Below are 20,772 nucleotides of genomic sequence, written 5' to 3' on the forward strand. Positions count from 1 at the left end.
GTCACACATACAGATATCTGGTAATAGTCCTCCTTGACACTAGTAACCATATAACACTGTTCGTAAAGTTAATTTTTCAGTTTCTTAGTTCTCACTTGTACGAGCGGTCGCGTTTCCGTCGCGGCGCGGCTGATTGTTAATAATGCGGAAACGCGACGACCGAACGCACGTCCTCACGCTCGCTACAAGACACTGGCACTTGACTGCACTCTTTTGTGGTAACTAGTTTCTACTGATTCACATCAGTTCCTCTGAGTTACTGCCATATTTAATCACTTTACTGTAATAGCACTTGTAGCAACACTTCAACCTGAATACTAACAATGCTTCTTACATGCAGAGCTACACACTACACAACATATCAGTTGCGTGTCCCGCGATCGACTCTCTAGACGCGGCTGCCCAAAAAGATACTCCACAACTAAGCCAGCGATATGACAGTACACTTACAATGTCGTCTCCCAGTGGGATAAATGTCTTTAGGCGTTTGGTGACTACTTTTGAATGGAACCAGTCCATGGTCCTTTTATGCGGGTGTTTGGTTTTCGTTTGACTGCTCCGCCTGTATCACCCGTTAACACATTTCTTTTACAGTCCATATTTTGCAAGGAAGCACTGTACATGGTTACGTTAGCAAACAAATATCTGCTCTAAGATCATAAGAAAGTTCGGTTCTAACTCGTTGGAATGTGTTGATCTCATTGGAGAGCTCTGAGGACAAAGAAATGTTCTCACTTCCCAGTGGGACTTTTAGTGTCTTCGCAGCAACCACAGCTGTACTTGCAGCTTTAGAGTGTGTACAGAATCACATAAACGCATTCAGAAAAAGCTTTCCGTCACTTCGATTTATATATGATGTTAACAAAGTCCTGTTTTTCAGAAATACTTTTCAGGCTAATGCCAGTCTACAACTTACATCTTTAGTTCGATCATTGTTAGCTATTTACCTATCCAAATAGTAAAATGTGTCTATAATCTTCACTGTTTCATTTCGTAATCTAAGTCCCTTAGCATCGCCTAATTTAATTGGACTACCTCCCATTATCCTTGTTTTGCTTTTGTAAATGTTCATCCTATATCCTCCTTTCAATGTACTGTCCATTCCATTCAACTGCACGTCCAAGTTCTTTTACGTCACTGACAGAACTATAGTGTCAACGAGAAACCCCAATTTTTTTTCCTTCTCCCTGAACTTTACTTCCATTTCGAAATTACTCCTTGGTTTCCTTCTTTGCTAACTCTATGTTCACAATGAACAATGTGGGCGACATGCTACAATCGTCTCTCTTTCTTTCTCTCTCTCTCTTCATCTATTGTTTCCTTTTCATATCGTCTGACTCTTTTTAACTTGAATATAACCTTTCGGCATCTGTATTTTATCCCGTTACCTTCTGAATTTCAAATATTACATTCAAGTCAACATAGTGAAAAGTTTTTCTAACTCGACAAACGCTAGTGTACATGTGATTCTCATTTCTTCGAACTATCTTCTAAGACAAATCGTAGGACCAGTATTGTTTAGTGTGTTCCTGCAGTACATCGGAACGTAAACTAATCTTCCTCCTGATCAGCTTCTAGCACAGATCATTGTATTTCGATTCCTATCCAGTGGGTTGTACAGTCGCTTTCGCCCGCACAGATTTGTTGGCAAACACGATCTGATTCATCCGCATAGATATACTTGACAGGTACTCCTCGTCGTTTATGGGGTCTCCAAGCATCGAAACACTGTGCGTCCCTCATCAGATGAGTGCTTGGATTATTTGCGCTGCTTTGCAGAATAACTTAGGGAAAATATAGATACGACTGCACAAACATTTTACTTGAGACAATTTTTACTGACGATATGAACTAAGTAGATGCTCGCCGGCAGCATGCTTCCATCGTCAGGCTTCTAACAAAGGCTCGGCCAGACAGCTTGCGGTACGGCGAGAGACCAAGCGGCGCCTTTGAAGTGCTGGCTATCTCGCGGTATCTGGTCTGCCGCTCAAAGAGCGCATTTGCCGCTCTGCGGGGATACCTGTACACCCGCGGGAAGGATATATTTTTTGTATGACACAAGTGATGCACAGTACAAAAAAAAAAAAATTCGAAAATGGCCGAGGTATGGAAGGATATTACCCTCTGTGCTGAATCAAGAAGGTGAGTATTACTACTTGCAGGTGTACTGTACGTTGTACGTCATGTTACGTAAAGTGTAGTACAGAATTAGATACTCAAACAGAGCTGCTGCAAATTACATTTCACTCTACTGGCAAGATATGCCACATCAACAAGCCACTATTTCTTACCAAACAAAGGGAAGACCTCAGACACGGCCAACCGATTCGGCTCATCTACGATAATGATGTAGGTGGAATCAAAATTTGTACCAGCGGCAGCTGCTGACCGAGCCAGAACTTTTATTATGCAGCTGGAAAGGAAATTCTTCGTTAAAGACGAAATAACGATTTAAATTAAAATGTGTTTTTATTCCGTTATACAACGTTTTTAAATCGGACTAAAAACATAAAATATGTGAATGTATGCTTTCCCGGCGTATACAGCTGGCGAAGAGTTCTCGGGCTTCCAGCCGGGTGGCGGTGTCTTCAAACTGCGACGTTTCGACGAGTGACATACTCATCATCTTCTGGCCTAGCTGGAAGCCCGAGAACTCTTCGCCAACATAAAATATGTTTTCCTAACGGCTTACGGATTGCTGACCCCATACAGATAGCGCTGAAAATTTGTGACTGTGAATTTTTAACAGCTATGAACATAGTCAATAAAATTTTTCTGGGTTTGTGACTGCATTGTCAATATGTAAAACTATTGACGTTTCGATCACTGCTACAAATGACCTACTGATAAAAACTCCCTGAAGAAGGTCACTTGCAACAGTGACCGAAACGTCGGTAGTGTTACATATTGACAATACGGTGACAAATCCAGAAAAAAATTTACTGACTGTGACAATGGTCGCGGAAGCCAATGTTAATAGCTATGAACATATTTGTAAGATTTAAAACGAAAAACGTGGGGTGCATGCAACAGATAACAGTAAGCAGGTGAACAATTCATTCATCAATTATGTGCTGCATGCGACCCGTGCTTTTAGTTTTAAATCTTACAAATTTTTTCATACCTATTAAAAATTAACAGTCATAAATTTTCAAGGTTATCTGTATAGAGTTAGGAACTTGTGTGGGGATTATTTCATACTTTTTACTCCGATTTAAAAACGTAGCATATTAAAAATTCATTTTTATTAAATAATTATTGCCTGCTTTTTAATCTTTTGAGTGAAATTTTTCACTAGATTTCAAACATTTTGATGAGATTACAACAGAGAGAAGCGGTAAATTTCAGGTTTATTTCAGTTTCTCTTCATTTGATTTGACCAATATTTTGCTTCCTCCTACGCATATCTCACGAAATGACCGTGAAGGTAAAAACTAGAGAGATTCGAGCCCACACGGTGGCTCACCAGCAGTTATTCTCACCGCGAAACGTTCACGACTGGAACAGGAAAAGGAGTATATGGCAGTGGTACACAAAGTATCCTCCGCCACTTTCCACACTAGAAATCCAGTTACAATTGCTGTATCGTCTAATTCTAGGCTATGTTGGAGGTTTCAAGTCTCTGGCTCATTGAGAAATGACACTGGTAAACAAACTACCCTCCATCAACATGGAACTGGAGGGACCGCCTCGATGCAAAATGCTTTTTGTTTTATTTCGTGCACGTCCGCTACCATCCCACCAGGAACACATTGCTATACCACCCGCGAAACACGACTGTCCTGCAATGCAGCCGAGATTTCTGCGTTACCAACCCTTTCCACCCCCAGCCGTATGGGAGCTAGGTGGAAAAAGCGAGTTAATATTGCACTGTGATCCAGTTCTGAGCTACTTTTACAATTCTGGATCTCTAGATCATCAGGAAGTTAGTTCAAAATCAGTCGCAGAATTTGTATCAAAAAGACAGACTAGGAAACGACCTAACAAAAACTTGGTTGCACTTGTACTATTCATGATTTTTCGTCTTACAACGAGGGAAAAACTTGTCGCCTTCGATCGCTGAAACAAGGAATAGTAAACACTATACGTAAAATATATCCCAAAATCATAAGGATGTTTTTAATCTATAAATAGTAAAACGTAGAAATGTATCATGTAAACTACACTCCTGGAAATGGAAAAAAGAACACATTGACACCGGTGTGTCAGACCCACCATACTTGCTCCGGACACTGCGAGAGGGCTGTACAAGCAATGATCACACGCACGGCACAGCGGACACACCAGGAACCGCGGTGTTGGCCGTCGAATGGCGCTAGCTGCGCAGCATTTGTGCACCGCCGCCGTCAGTGTCAGCCAGTTTGCCGTGGCATACGGAGCTCCATCGCAGTCTTTAACACTGGTAGCATGCCGCGACAGCGTGGACGTGAACCGTATGTGCAGTTGACGGACTTTGAGCGAGGGCGTATAGTGGGCATGCGGGAGGCCGGGTGGACGTACCGCCGAATTGCTCAACACGTGGGGCGTGAGGTCTCCACAGTACATCGATGTTGTCGCCAGTGGTCGGCGGAAGGTGCACGTGCCCGTCGACCTGGGACCGGACCGCAGCGACGCACGGATGCACGCCAAGACCGTAGGATCCTACGCAGTGCCGTAGGGGACCGCACCGCCACTTCCCAGCAAATTAGGGACACTGTTGCTCCTGGGGTATCGGCGAGGACCATTCGCAACCGTCTCCATGAAGCTGGGCTACGGTCCCGCACACCGTTAGGCCGTCTTCCGCTCACGCCCCAACATCGTGCAGCCCGCCTCCAGTGGTGTCGCGACAGGCGTGAATGGAGGGACGAATGGAGACGTGTCGTCTTCAGCGATGAGAGTCGCTTCTGCCTTGGTGCCAATGATGGTCGTATGCGTGTTTGGCGCCGTGCAGGTGAGCGCCACAATCAGGACTGCATACGACCGAGGCACACAGGGCCAACACCCGGCATCATGGTGTGGGGAGCGATCTCCTACACTGGCCGTACACCACTGGTGATCGTCGAGGGGACACTGAATAGTGCACGGTACATCCAAACCGTCATCGAACCCATCGTTCTACCATTCCTAGACCGGCAAGGGAACTTGCTGTTCCAACAGGACAATGCACGTCCGCATGTATCCCGTGCCACCCAACGTGCTCTAGAAGGTGTAAGTCAACTACCCTGGCCAGCAAGATCTCCGGATCTGTCCCCCATTGAGCATGTTTGGGACTGGATGAAGCGTCGTCTCACGCGGTCTGCACGTCCAGCACGAACGCTGGTCCAACTGAGACGCCAGGTGGAAATGGCATGGCAAGCCGTTCCACAGGACTACATCCAGCATCTCTACGATCGTCTCCATGGGAGAATAGCAGCCTGCATTGCTGCGAAAGGTGGATAAACACTGTACTAGTGCCGACATTGTGCATGCTCTGTTGCATGTGTCTATGTGCCTGTGGTTCTGTCAGTGTGATCATGTGATGTATCTGACCCCAGGAATGTGTCAATAAAGTTTCCCCTTCCTGGGACAATGAATTCACGGTGTTCTTATTTCAATTTCCAGGAGTGTATATTTACAGACCTCACCAATGATGCTTTGTAAACAAAAGCGAAACGTGCTGTAAAACTATCTTACTTCAGATGCAAAAACCATGTAATAATTGCCATATAACAGCAATTGTGGAAGATGGCCTTCCAAAGATACTGAAGATATTACAGATACATGCACTTCCGTCTCCCTTCTTTACATCTGACATCATGTCATCTAAGTGATGGAATACTTCTCAGCTCTGATGCCTATTAATGTGTGTGTGTGTGAAATCTTATGGGGCTTAACTGCTAAGGTCATCAGTCCCTAAGCTGACTCACTACTTAACCTAAATTATCCTGAGGACAAACACACACACCCATGCCCGAGGGAGGACTCGAACCTCCGCCGGGACCAGCCGTGCCTATTAGTGCAAACGTTTTTATTCCTATCCTATATCGTGATGAAAGTTACTCATTAAACTTTTAAAACTTTATGGCTATATCCTGTAGAGTTTATTGATTTATTTGCAAGACTGTGCAGTTTCTGCTTTTCGACCCAAATAAGGTAACTACTTCGGTACAGGTATTCTCTCTATGAAAAGTAGAAAAGGTTTTAAACACTGGCCTGGAGAAAGCATTTCCTCATACCATTAACAAGGAATTACATGTACATTTACATAACTACTGTGCAATCCGCACTTAAACCCATGGCAGAGCATCCGTAGAACCAATTTCAGACTATTTGTCTACCGTTTCACTCTTGAATAGTGCGTGGTAAAAACGAATACTTTAACTTTCCACGTGAGCCCTGTTATCAAATTCTTATGATGATCATTTCTCCATGTGAAATAAGAGTCAACAAAAAATTTTCGCTGTAGAATGGGAATCAACAAAATATTTTCGCAATCAGAGGAGAAAACTGGTGTCTGAAGTATCGTGAAAAGATCGCGCTGCAAAGAGAAATGCCTTTATTTTAATGCTTACCACCCAGACTCCTGTATCACATCCGTGACACTCTCTCCGCTTTTTCGCAATAATACAAAATGAGCTGCCCCTGTTTGAACATTTCACATGTCTTCCATCATACTGTGCAGCAATAATTAAGAAGAGGAGGAGGAGATTAGTGGTTAACGTCCCATCGACAGCGAGGTCATTCGAGACGAAGCACAAGTTCGGATTAGGGGAGGATGGGGAAGGAAATCGGCTGTACCCTTTCAAAGGAACTGTCCATGCATTTGCCTGAAGCGATTCACGGAAATGATGGAAAACATAAATCAAGGTGACTGGATGCAGATTTGAACCGTCATCCTCCCACATGCGACTCCAGTATGCTAACTACTGCACCACCTCGCTCGGTTATACTCAAGAAGAGGACTGATAAGTGTAATGTAGGCAGTCTCTTTACTTTATTTGTTGCATCTTCTAAGTGTTCTGCCAATAAAACACAGTCTTTCATTCCCCTGTCCCGCAACATTTTCTGTGCAATCGTTACTCGTAATTATGATCAAATGGTTCAAATGGCTCTGAACACCATGGGACTTAACTTCTGAGGTCATCAGTCCCCTAGAACTTAGAATTACTGAAACCTAACTAACCTAAGGACATCACACACATCCATGCCCGAGGCAGGTTCAAAATGGCTCTGAGCACTATGGGACTTAACTTCTGAGGTCATCAGTCCCCTAGAACTTAGAACAACTTAAACCTAACTAACCTAATGACATCACACACATCAATGCCCAAGGCAGGATTCGAACCTGCGACTGTAGCGGTCGAACAGTTCCAGACTGTAGCGCCTAGAACCGCTCGGCCACCCCGGCCGGCCATAATTGTAATCCCTAGGTATATATTTGAATTGGCATCTTCAAATTTGTGCGATTTATCGTGCAGCTGAAATTTAAGGATCCCCCTTAGTACTCATGCTGATTGTACTGGTGTAAACTGTCACCAGCACAACGATACACATAGAGGTGGCAAGAAGATCTATAATAAGCTCTGGATCAAGTGCGCCTATCAGGAGAGAGGCCAAAGACAGACTCGCAAGCAACGCGCCGCCAACGCCCTCTCGACCGCAAGTATGAGATCGCCGCCGCTCACTGGATGGCTCAATCAGTATCTCAGTCCCAGTCACTAGCGCAGTCTCTGACGCAACAACTCGCACTCCAGTTTGGCGCCTGTCATTCATCGCATTGCGGGACTTGTACCTCACCAGCAGTGAGGCTCTTATGGACTAATATTGAAGAGCATGTACCACAACATATGGACTCTTTAGAGTTAAGTGGCAGCCATCTGTTGACGTAAAATAAAGAACTATGTTGATACATGTGCACAGTTGTGTTGTAGAAAGAGGATACCGGCCACCGAACAACGCCCTCTCCCTTGATTCCTATGGTACAGAGTGGCGCAGGGAAACGGGAAATTTCGAAATAACGTCATTTCCATGAATAAATTCATAAAACTAGTAATTTATTAACGAAAGTGAATGTATTCAGTATGCCATTATTCAGTATGTCTTTACAATAATAATGCCCAAAAGCGTCTCTTTACTTTTTAAAGATGACATCGGAAAGATGTGCTCCCATTCGGCGTTCACACTCTAACAGCCTGTTATGAAAACTCTGGAATGCGCGGTGTAGCAAATCTTGGGGAATGGCAGTGATTTCGTTTTCAATGTTCTCCTTCAGTTCATGGATTGTTGCAGGACGTGTACGGTACACCTTGCCTTTAAGATATTCCCACAGGAAGAAGTCGCACACACTAAGATCAGGGGATCTCGCAGGCCATGCAATGTCACCGTTACGTGAAATAATGCGCCTTCCAAACAATTGACGAACTGCTGCCATCGATTGTCGAGCAGTGTGTGACGTGGCTCCATCCTGCTGAAACCACATGTTTTCGACGTTAAGATTAAGCTCGTAGAGTCTAGGTGTAAAGAATGTTTGAATCATTTCAACATATCGAGATGATGTTACCGTCGCTGCACTACCATCTTCACGTTCAAAAAAATAAGGGCCGATAACACCAAGACATGATACAGCACACCATATTGTGACCTTGGCGCTATGTAGTGATCGCTGGTGAAACTCACAAGGCTTGTCCTGTGCCCAATAATGAAAATTCTGTTTGTTCACGAATCCGTTCAGGTGGAAATGGGCTTCGTCTGATATCCATAAGTTACCAAGGAAATTCGCGTCCTCGTTGATTTTAGCCAATGTCTGGCTACTAAACTCCATACGTGACGCTGGGTCTCGTTCATGTAAGTGTTGCACAATCTGCAACTTATAGGGATGGAAGTCTAATTCGTGCAGTATTCTTTGTAAGCTTCGTCGCTTAATCCCTAGCGAAGATGCATGCTGTCGAACGGAACGGCGAGGACTTCTCTCGATTGCAGCTCTAGCAGCTGCAATGTTCTCTGAGGTACGTACCGTTGGAATGCCACCTGGAGGTTTCTTTTTCAAGGCAGATCCTGTTTCTTCAAAATTACGCACCCACGTTGTAACCGCATGCGCAGATGGGACACGTCCATGACGTCCAAGCTGGTAACGCTGTCGAAATGTTCTCTGCGCGGCAGTCGCACTGTCACCATTTTTGTAAAACGCTCTCACAGCTACTGCACGTTCCGCACCAGTCCAATTCTCCATGAACACTAAATGGCAATGCGTTCACATCAATTGTGCAAAGTTTCGAACATCTGCCGGCGCTACAGTGCTCCCAACTGTGACGTTCAAAATTTCCCGTTCCCCTGCGCCACCCTGTACAAGACTCAACATTGATGACTTCGCCTTCTGGAAAGAGGGTATCATTTTAACACTAACAAGCGGAGTAATGTGGATTTAGCAGGCACAGTACATAAAGATGAGGACGAGGAGATGTTCGAAAGAGAAATATGTGAGCTTTGAAGACTTACCCAGAATCTCAGGAGTACGTTGTGAGACAGCGGCGCTCTGTCGCAGACTACGCGCTTGGCGATCGCAGCACCCTCTACTCGTGCCGCGACGCTGCGATTTCGAAATGCGTGCGGCTGCGTGCCGGGGCGCAGACAGCGGGACGGGCTGCGCTATTAGCGGAAACTCGCTATCGGCGCTGGACCGTTCCTCGAAACTCTCGTTTACGGAGCCAAAGAATGCGGCCGTGTTGTGGGCGGCTGTTCCGGGAAGCAGGCGACGCGGCCGGCGCGTTTCGCCGGTACGGGGATTTCCGGGGTACGCGTGCCGTGTGCCGTGGCGTGATGCGTTGCGACGTGACGAGCGCACGCACCGCTGCGCGCTCGTCCACCTCCACGTGATTCACGTCGGCCGCGCCCGCAGAACCGGCGGCCAAGTATGCGGCGCGCCCGACTGTAAACAATGACAACGCGGCCCGCTCACGGCACACGCTTCACTCCAGACCGAAGCGTCCGCGCTAGTCGTCGCATTTCGAATGTGCACTCTTCTGGAACAGAAGTTCTCAGAAGACGTAAACAGAGCGTCTCGCTGTTGTGGGCTACTGCCGAGAGAGGTGATGCAGTGCTTGAGACATCTGGCATCTGAAGCACGGACACAAATTCTGTCGACAATTTTAGGTCGCTCAGGGATATTCTCTGAGTATTTTGGTTTTAGTCCGCAGCTCGTGGTCTCGCGGTAGCGTTCTCGCTTCCCGAGCACGGGGTCCCGGGTTCGATTCCCGGCGGGATCAGGGATTTTTCAAGATGACTAGGTGTTGTTGTGTCGTCCTCATCGTCATCATTCATCCCCATTACGGTAGGAGGAAGGCAATGGCAAGCCACCTCCACTAGGACCTTGCCTAGTTAGGCGGCGAGGGGTCTCCCGCGTCGCTCCCCTACGCTCTGTTAAGAAGTATGGGACTCATCATCATCATTTTGCTATTAACCCACGCAACATCAAGAGTGCACGGGTGGTACATTACTCCCGCACTTTGAAAACATCGTAATCTAGCCTGGTACTTTATATTTTAAAATTTTGTAAAAAAATTTCTTGTTTTTAATTATTTTTTATTTTAGATTACGTATCTGTTTCAATATTTTCAGTAATACTCAACTCATAAATTCAAATCTTAGAAGTGAATGTTACTTTTCGCAACAAATGTCATATTCATATTTTCAGATTCAGGACCATTCATATACATCCGTATAACTTTCAAAGGTATGTTGTGAATAATAATCGAGGACAACTATCGAAATTTGTAGTTTTTAATTTTATATCGTCTTCATAAAGTATATCTCCACTAGGTGTAAACATTACAGAAAATGCGTTGTTGTTGCTAAAATTGTGCTAAAAGATATTTTTATGTTCTGTACGATACTTATAATCAGTGCCTATTTAAAAAGTATGATGCTGATAAAATTTAAACACATTTAACGAAAGTTTTTTTTTTTTTTTTTTTTTTTTTTTTTTTTTTTTTTTTTTTTTTTTTTTTTTTTTTTTTTTGTAGTGCGCTCGAAGCACCCTTCCCCGGTCCTCTGGTTTACGCGTTACGGAAAATGCGTCGGTATTGCTAGCGTTAACCGTTTGGGTACCGGTGGTTTCCGCCTGAAACCACCATTTTATTAATTTTTTTGAAGTATCAGTTTCTTTTTCATGAAATCACAAATGCTGTTACAAGAGAGAGGCATCTAGTGGTACACTAGTGAGTTGTAGCCGTCACTTACAGCGTTCAGAGCAACAGTTGGCACAGAAATTGTGCTACATAACTATAGGAGACCGTCGCATGCTTTTTTTTTTATACAGTAGCTATACTGACGAAATCATTGATCTGAAAGTAAGTATATCTAAAGTTATTGTAATGTAAATTTGAATTTGTACTACTGGTTTTATGAGTAATTTCGCAACGAAACGACTGTGGCAGTATGTAGTTTTGATGCAAAATTCATTAAATTTTAGGCTCACTTTTGCTTGGTAGTTAGGATTATGATTTGTTCTAGGCATTATGAGTTCGCGGCCGTTTCGAGATGTAGGATTGTGTCTAGGAAAAATGCGAATTACTTTCAAATATATGACATGAAATGATGGGTGGTTGAAAACTTACGTCCTAGTGGTTCCAAACTGAAACTACGTCCTTAAGACAATTGAATGTTCATTTTTTGCCAATGTCTTCTTCCATTAGTTGCTTACTATTGCAATAAAACTCACTTTTGTGAACATAAATTATATTTATTTCCACATTATCGTGACTCAAAGGGTTAAGAAGCAGTGATCTCCAGTGGCTCTTTACTTTGTGGTACCCCGGTTACACTGCCTGACCAGTTCGTGGAACACCCAGAAGACATGATCCAATGTTAATGTAATATCGTACATACCGGGTGATCAAAAAGTCAGTATAAATTTGAAAACTTAATAAACCACGGAATAATGTAGATATAGAGGTAAAAATTGACACACATGCTTGGAATGACATGGGGCTTTATTAGAACAAAAAAAAGTTCACAAAATGTCCGACAGATGGCGCTGGACAGCAAAGCGTCAGTGACTGCGCATGACAATCGTGTATAAAAGGAGCTGTAATGAGAGAGAGAATCAGATGCGCCAGCAGTCGCAGCATGTTGACGATACCTGAAAAAGCGCTTTTAGTGAAGCTGTATTATCAGAATGGGGAATGTGCTAGTTCAGCGTTACGATCCTGTCGCCATAGGAAGGGGATTCGAACGGGTAAAGGTCCGCTGACAAATGCAGCTGTGGCGAGAATGATTTCGAAGTTCGAAGTCACATGTTGCTTAGACGATAGACCCCGTAGTGGCTGACCGAGCACAAGGCGTAATGCTGCTGAGACAGTTCAGGAAGAAATGGAGACTGTAGCGGGTTCGTCTATGCACGGGGAAGTCAGCGCTCATGCAGTCGCACGTCTCACCGGCATTCCATACACTACTATTTGGTTGGCACTGAGACCCTCCGATGCTATCCGTACAAAATCCATAGGCATCATGAACTGTTACCTGGCGATTTAGTGAAGCGGAGGGCATTTGCGGTGTGGGCGTTTCAAAAGATGGCGGAAGATGACGATTGGTTGAGTAACTTGTTGTGGACCGACGAAGCTCATTTCACGCTCCGAGGGTCTGTCAGCGCCCACAACTGCAGAATTTGGGCTACCGAAAATCCTAGAACTGTCGTAGAAACTCCATTGCACGACGACAAAGTCACGGTATGGGTTGGATTCACCACATCTACCGTTATCGGGCCTTTTTTCTTCGAGGAAAAGCGTGATTCTGGTTTTGTAACTGCTACTGCGACGGGTGAGAGGTACGCGATATGTTACAGAATCGCATCATCCCCAGTCTGGCTGATAAACACCTGCTGGAACGTACTACGTTTATGCAGGATGGCGTTCCGCCCCATATTGTTAGACGCGTGAAAGATCTCTTGCGCGCGTCGTTTGGTGATGATCGTGTGCTCAGCCACCACTTTCGTCATGTTTGGTCTCCCAGGTCCGTGCGATTATTGGCTTTGGAGTTACCTGAAGTCCCAAGTGTATCGTGATCGACCGACATCTCTAGGGATTCTGAAAGACAACATCCGACACTAATGCCTCACAATAACTCCGGACATGCTTTACAGTGCTGTTCACAACATTATTCCTGGACTACAGCTATTGTTGACGAATGATGGTGGACATATTGAGCATTTCCTGTAAAGAACATCATCTTTGCTTTGTCTTACTTTGTTATGCTAATTATTGCTATTCTGATCAGATGAAGCGCCATCTGTCGGACTTTTTTGAACCTTTGTAATTTTTTTTTGTTCTAATAAAACCCCATGTCATTCCAAGCATGTGTGTCAATTTGTATCTCTCTATCTACATTATTCTGTGATTTATTCAGTTTTCAAATTTATACTGACTTTTTGATCACCTGGTATACACATCGCTGGCAGACATGTAAATGATTAGAGTTGCAATTCTCGGCGATAGGTTGAATGATCACCAGAGTGCATTAGAGTTGGTCCTGTTTAGTGTTGTTACCAGGCCTGGAAGGATACATGTATAATGGGTGTGAGTGGCGTCAGATGCTGAGTAAGCTCTGTGAAAAACACGATGGCACACACTCGTATGAGACAGCGTTATCAGCAGCTGAGACACTTTGAAAGTGACTTCATAATGGGACTTAATTTCACTGGCTAGTCGAATCGTGCAATATGCAGATTTGTGGGGCATTCTGATGTGACAACCACCCAGAAGATAATGAAAATATCCTGGAGTCCTACATCGTAAAGGTATCGCCGATGGTTTCTGTTGCCAATTTCCTCATAAGTTGGTTCCATATTGGCATTTCCGACGTAATAATTCCTTACTCCACCAGCGACGACCTCGTTCAGTTTTCTGTTTAGCTACAGCATCGTTGTGAGGGGGAACGCGGTTGAAGCAGGCAGAGGTAGACGGAGCGCGCTGATATGGTTGTCTCACCAAAACAAACCCTCACTCTGCCCGCGCGTGATTCGAACAACGTTCCCCTCTGTGTAAATGCTAACAGTCTCACGAAACAGCCTGGCACACCGTTTCCCGAGGCCGATCTCGCCTAGTGTAAACGCACCTTTAAAAAACCACGCAATACTCACTTGTTACCCTGTGTAATAGTGCGGATTAGTGCAGCACCTGAACCGTACGTTTAATGTAAAACCCGACAAAGAATTCGCGAGTAAGAAAGTATTTTTAATCAATGTTAACTTTTGCCATTCATTATTTCAATCTTCATCAGATTGCAAATGTAATTAGTCTTAAATATGATACTGTTGGAAGTCAAGTTAGTATTATTTTATATAGAACAGCTTTTGTAGAACATTCTGGATGATAAAATGATAACTCGAAATTGCAAGTAGTTAAAGATACAACAAATAATGTTTTTGCAAATCCAAATTTCGGAAACTGTGTAGTCACCTTCAATGCAGCAAATTTAAGTTAAAACATTAAAACCGCTTTTATATGCACATAGTCGCAACTGGACAATGTGTATAGATAAATGTTTTTTACTGCACTGAAGATGGCCACTCAGTGACCGAAACCTTGATTGCTGCATACATTATTTGCGACTGATTGTTGTAACCTTAACTACTTGAAATAAAAACTGGCAAAACGCTGCAACATCTGTTTCCACATGGAATCAAACCTGATAAAACTGGAAACTGACTCACAATTATATACAATCTAGTCACGAAATAGCTTTTTGTAATAACTTTTTCAGTATTTGTTCAAGATTCAGTGAGAATGTTAGTATTAAACATAATTATGTAATTAAAATGCCACTTAGAAATATTACGGCACAATTATTTGAAAAATATATTTTATTAATTTTCGACCTACGAATGTGTTTCTACTGAAATTCTGTTTGTGTAGAGCATGTTTTGTGAAACCTAAGTCTGCGGCTGGGTTTTTGTAGAATCGCAACTCTTAATTATTAGTGAAATTATGTAGACGTTCAAGTAACACTATGAAATATTGCAGTTGTCGGAACTTATTTATAGGCAGCAACACCAGCCTATAGTTGTAACAGGAGTTGCTGGAAAGTTCTAGAAAGTTATAAACTGTGTTGGTACTCATGTGTGATATTAATTTCAATCAGATAAATTTTGTGAAGTTTCGTTATAGGCCGCGCGGGGTGGCCGCGTGGTCTCAGGCGCCTTGCCACGGGTGGCGCGGCTCTTCCCATCGGAGGTTCGAGTCCTCCCTCGGGCATCGATGTGTGTGTTGTCATTAGCGTAAGTTAGTTTAAGTTAGATTAAGTAGTTTGTAAGCCTACGGACCGATGACCTCGGCAGTTTGGTCCCATAGAAAATTACCACAAATTTCCAAATTTCGTTATAACCTCGTACTATTGGAAGTAATAAACAGAAAAAAAGATGTCCGGTTATTATTTCTGCACGCGAAAACTACGAGTTACTTATATGGTGTCACCGCCAGACACCACACTTGCTAGGTGGTAGCCTTTAAATCGGCCGCGGTCCGTTAGTGTACGTCGGACCCGCGTGTCGCCACTATCAGTGATTGCAGACCGAGCGCCGCCACACGGCAGGTCTAGTCTAGAGAGACTCCCTAGCACTCGCCCCAGTTGTACAGCCGACTTTGCTAGCGATGGTTCACTGCCTACATACTCTCTCATTTGCAGAGACGACAGTTTAGCATAGCCTTCAGCTACGTCATTTGCTACGACCTAGCAAGGCGCCATATTCAATTACTATGAATGTATTCTGAACAGATAATATTGTGAATCATGTACCGTCAAGAGCGACGTTCATCATTAATGGATTAAAGTTAAGTATCAAACTAATTACGTCCAGAATGAGATTTTCACTGTGCAGCGGAGTGTGCGCTGATATGAAACTTCCTGACAGATTAAAACTGTGTGCCGGACCGAGACTCGAACTCGGGACCACTTGCCTTTCGCGGGCAAGTGCTCTACCAACTGAGCTACCCAAGCACGACTCACGCCCCGTCCTCACAGCTTTACTTCTGCCAGTATCTCGTCTCCTACCTTCCAAACTTTACAGAAGCTCTCCTGCGAACCCTGCAGAACTAGCACTCCTGAAAGAGCGCAGAGTGAAAATCTCATTCTGGAAACATCCCCCAGGCTGTGGCTAAGCCATGTCTGCGCAATATCCTTTTTTCAAGAGTGCTAGTTCTGCAGGGTTCGCAGGAGAGCTTCTGTAAAGTTTGGAAGGTAGGAGACGAGATACTGGCAGAAGTAAAGCTGTGAGGACCAGGCGTGAGTCGTGCTTGGGTAGCTCAGTTGGTAGAGCACTTGCCCGCGAAAGGCAAGTGGTCCCGAGTTCGAGTCTCGGTCCGGCACACAGTTTTAATCTGTCAGGAAGTTTAATTATGTCCGCTTCCTGAATTCTAATTCCTTGTCATGTTCCAGACCTCACGTCAGTATAGTCCTTCCCTCCTCACGCCCGCCTGCGTGAGCTAAAACGCGTGCATTTCGGCCTCCACTAGTAACACGGTGTTTGCTCTTCTGCCAACACAACAACTTAAGTTACACTTCCACAGAACTTATTTCACTGTTGGTTACCATTCGATGTTTCTGGCTCTCGGTTATGTAAACTGGCAATTTGTTCCAGCTGAATCGCGTGCCTTTTTCGAAGCCAGCTTACGATTACTCGGAACTGTCGCACGGTGACGTTACTCCTCACAGCCTGTGCGCCGGCGGCGACGGAGAGGTGGGCTGGGTTGTGGAGCCTCCAAGGCGCTTCCGCAGTCGCGCTGAGGGCCCCGGCTTTCCAGACGGCTGGCCCGTGGCGACGCGGCAAGGACGCCGCTTTCGGGGCCTCTGCGGCAATTAGCTTCGCCAGTCTGACCTTCGCTCCCGGCCGCCGGGGGCAATTTTCTGGCTAGTCACCCCAGCCGCACAAAGCTCTGCACAGCAGGTGATACTGAAACCTTCCTTGCCACTGCCTCGGTGCTTCTTTGACGTTACACGAGGCAGAGGTGCACACATTCCTCTTTTAACCTACCCGTACTTGGCTGTTATCCAGACAGGCAAGATGCCGCACTTCACCAGCAGAACGGCAGGTTGCTTTATATATATACACTCCTGGAAATTGAAATAAGAACACCGTGAATTCATTGTCCCAGGAAGGGGAAACTTTATTGACACATTCCTGGGGTCAGATACATCACATGATCACACTGACAGAACCACAGGCACATAGACACAGGCAACACAGCATGCACAATGTCGGCACTAGTACAGTGTATATCCACCTTTCGCAGCAATGCAGGCTGCTATTCTCCCATGGAGACGATCGTAGAGATGCTGGATGTAGTCCTGTGGAACGGCTTGCCATGCCATTTCCACCTGGCGCCTCAGTTGGACCAGCGTTCGTGCTGGACGTGCAGACCGCGTGAGACGACGCTTCATCCAGTCCCAAACATGCTCAATGGGGGACAGATCCGGAGATCTTGCTGGCCAGGGTAGTTGACTTACACCTTCTAGAGCACGTTGGGTGGCACGGGATACATGCGGACGTGCATTGTCCTGTTGGAACAGCAAGTTCCCTTGCCGGTCTAGGAATGGTAGAACGATGGGTTCGATGACGGTTTGGATGTACCGTGCACTATTCAGTGTCCCCTCGACGATCACCAGTGGTGTACGGCCAGTGTAGGAGATCGCTCCCCACACCATGATGCCGGGTGTTGGCCCTGTGTGCCTCGGTCGTATGCAGTCCTGATTGTGGCGCTCACCTGCACGGCGCCAAACACGCATACGACCATCATTGGCACCAAGGCAGAAGCGACTCTCATCGCTGAAGACGTCACGTCTCCATTCGTCCCTCCATTCACGCCTGTCGCGACACCACTGGAGGCGGGCTGCACGATGTTGGGGCGTGAGCGGAAGACGGCCTAACGGTGTGCGGGACCGTAGCCCAGCTTCATGGAGACGGTTGCGAATGGTCCTCGCCGATACCCCAGGAGCAACAGTGTCCCTAATTTGCTGGGAAGTGGCGGTGCGGGTGCATCCGTGCGTCGCTGCGGTCCGGTCCCAGGTCGACGGGCACATGCACCTTCCGCCGACCACTGGCGACAATATCGATGTACTGTGGAGACCTCACGCCCCACGTGTTGAGCAATTCGGCGGTACGTCCACCCGGCCTCCCGCATGCCCACTATACGCCCTCGCTCAAAGTCCGTCAACTGCACATACGGTTCACGTCCACGCTGTCGCGGCATGCTACCAGTGTTAAAGACTGCGATGGAGCTCCGTATGCCACGGCAAACTGGCTGACACTGACGGCGGCGGTGCACAAATGCTGCGCAGCTAGCGCCATTCGACGGCCAACACCGCGGTTCCTGGTGTGTCCGCTGTGCCTCGCGTGTGATCATTGCTTGTACAGCCCTCTCGCAGTGTCCGGAGCAAGTATGGTGGGTCTGACACACCGGTGTCAATGTGTTCTTTTTTCCATTTCCAGGAGCGTATATATATATATTCATTTTGGGTCATTGTAGGCCAGAAAATGCCCTGCGCGGAGTGGACGCGCGGTTTGAGGCGTCATGTCACGGAATGCGCGACCCCTCCCACCGGAGGGTCGAGTCCTCCCACAGGCATGGGTGTGCGTGTTGTTCTTAGCATAAGTAGTTTAAGTAGTGTGTAAGTCTAGGGACCGATGACTACAGCAGTTTGGTCCCGTAGGAATTCACATACATTTGAACATTTTTTGAAATGGTGGATTTTATTTGTCCTTTCTTCCCTTTTCGGCGTATTTCGGGCTTATTTATTTATTTCGATATGAACGGTTTCCTCTGCAACTTCACCCCTCTTTCGACTAGTACTGGCTGTTGTCAGTTCGAACCATCATTAGGTCAACTCTAACACATGTTTTCTGTAGTAACCAGAACCATCTCTGAATGTCAAGATCCTTTGTGCCTCAGAACCTGAAGATGTCTATTATACTGCAACCCCAATTAAAGTAAGCTTTTGGAAGTCTAGTTTCTCTGACCTTAGTGGGTTTCTTTCGAATATGACGTCAGTTGTATCAATTTTAATTACTTTTTCCAGGTCGTGTATTGCGGTTTAGCTGAATTCAATGTAAGTGGCCAAAATACTTCATTCTAAATTCCCCAAATGTATTTTAGCAAATACAAATTTCGTTTTTCATACTATGTTAATCTAAAAAGAAATTGTATTAAACAAGAAGCTTTTCTTTCATACTAAGCTTTCTTCGCACTACGTTGCATACCATCAGTATGTGGTTTCTAATATCCACTGGACCATATTTGTTTCCTACTCTACTCAATGTCAGCCCTAAATTTAGAAAGCCTATGTACTGCTATAACGCTTCGAGTCCTTAGTACACATTTCCACACACTTGTCAGCCGCTAGTCGTGCGGTAGCGTTCTCGCTTCCCGCGCCCGGGTTCGATTCCCGGCGGGCTCAGGGATTTTCTCTGCCTCGTGATGACTCGGTGGTGTGTGATGTCCTTAGGTTAGTTAGGCTTAAGTAGTTCTAAGTTCTAGGGGACTGAAGACCATAGATGTTAAGTCCCATAGTGCTCAGAGCCATTTCAACCACTTTTTTTGGCAGCCGCTACGTCTCCATTCTTTTTCAAAATATTTATGGAGTTAGAAACCTGCTGGCCAAATCTACAAGCATGTCGCAACATACTCGAGGTTCCCGAATGAGTGTTTACCAACTATTTACAAATTTGTATTGCGAGACACCTGCAGATTTGATTGGGGTTGCCTCGTAAACAGAGGGAATCTTTTCACCTGCTGCACTCAGGATCTGTTTCATGAGTGGTGTATATTCCTAACTTATTATTTTCTCCTCAATCTTCTTTAAGTTCGGTTTGTTCAGTTTTCTGTTTCACCTTTTTTATAAAAGACTTGCAGTGAACTACCAACGTAAATATATACCAGGCTAGTCTCGTTGGATTGATGGCGCAACTCGTTGTCGAGCGACCGCTACGGTCGCAGGTTCGAATCCTGCCTCGGGCATGGATGTGTGTGATGTCCTTAGGTTAGTTAGGTTTAATTATTTCTAGGTGACTGATGACCTCAGAAGTTAAGTCGCATAGTGCTCAGAGCCATTTGAACCATTTTTTGCAACCCGTTGTCAGGTGCAGGAGGCTGAAGGTGTCAAATGTTCAAATGTGTGTGAAATCTTATGGGACTCAACTGCTAAGGTCATCAGTCCCTAAGCTTACACACTACTTAACCTAAATTATCCTAAGGACAAACACACACACCGATGCCCGAGGGAGGACTCGAACCTCCGCCGGGACCAGCCGCACAGTCCTTGACTGCAGCGCCTCGACTGCTCGGCTAATCCCGCGCGGCGCTGAAGGTGTCCCTTGAAGATTACCAGGATTGCGAAAGCCCAAGATGGTCTGCTGTAACCATTGTGCTTCAGTGCACACGTACTCTTGTGTCTCCGTTGCGGCAGGCTGAGCTACTTCACTGGTTGCGGCGGAGATAGAGGCAAGCAGGCTCGAAAGGGAATTTGTACACCCCTGGCACGAAATCCCAGAACACAAGCGCTCTTAAGCCGTCGCACTGAGGTCCGGGAGCTGGCGTCGACGTGGAAGCGGACGCGAACGCCGACCACACGAAACGTATAGCAGCCGCGTCACACGGGGCGTGTTGTTTAACATGATTTGCGACTCCAGCACATGTGCGACAGACCGCCACGCCTATCTATAGAGATTTACTCCATAGGTTTGCTATTTTCAAGTAACGATGCGAAAGCAGATTGCCAAAGGAACGCTGCTACAAACTCCGAAAACTCCTTTTACATGCCAGAAAAAATGTT

The 20,772-nt window shown here is 45.5% G+C and overlaps 1 protein-coding gene and 2 non-coding genes across 3 annotated transcripts in view; 1 reads left to right on the plus strand and 2 right to left on the minus strand.

Moving 5' to 3' along the window:
• The window catches only part of LOC126091924 (protein expanded), a 529,897-nt gene that overhangs the window by 329,106 nt on the left and 180,019 nt on the right, over nucleotides 1–20,772 (minus strand). The gene's annotated exons all lie outside the window — the stretch shown is intronic.
• Trnas-cga (transfer RNA serine (anticodon CGA)) lies at nucleotides 15,871–15,946 on the minus strand. The gene has a single exon. It is a non-coding gene; the product is annotated as a tRNA-Ser (tRNA).
• Trnas-cga (transfer RNA serine (anticodon CGA)) lies at nucleotides 16,239–16,314 on the plus strand. Its single transcript has one exon. It is a non-coding gene; the product is annotated as a tRNA-Ser (tRNA).

Source organism: Schistocerca cancellata, chromosome 7 (assembly GCF_023864275.1).
Source record: "Schistocerca cancellata isolate TAMUIC-IGC-003103 chromosome 7, iqSchCanc2.1, whole genome shotgun sequence".
Classification (NCBI taxonomy): Eukaryota; Metazoa; Arthropoda; class Insecta; order Orthoptera; family Acrididae; genus Schistocerca; species Schistocerca cancellata.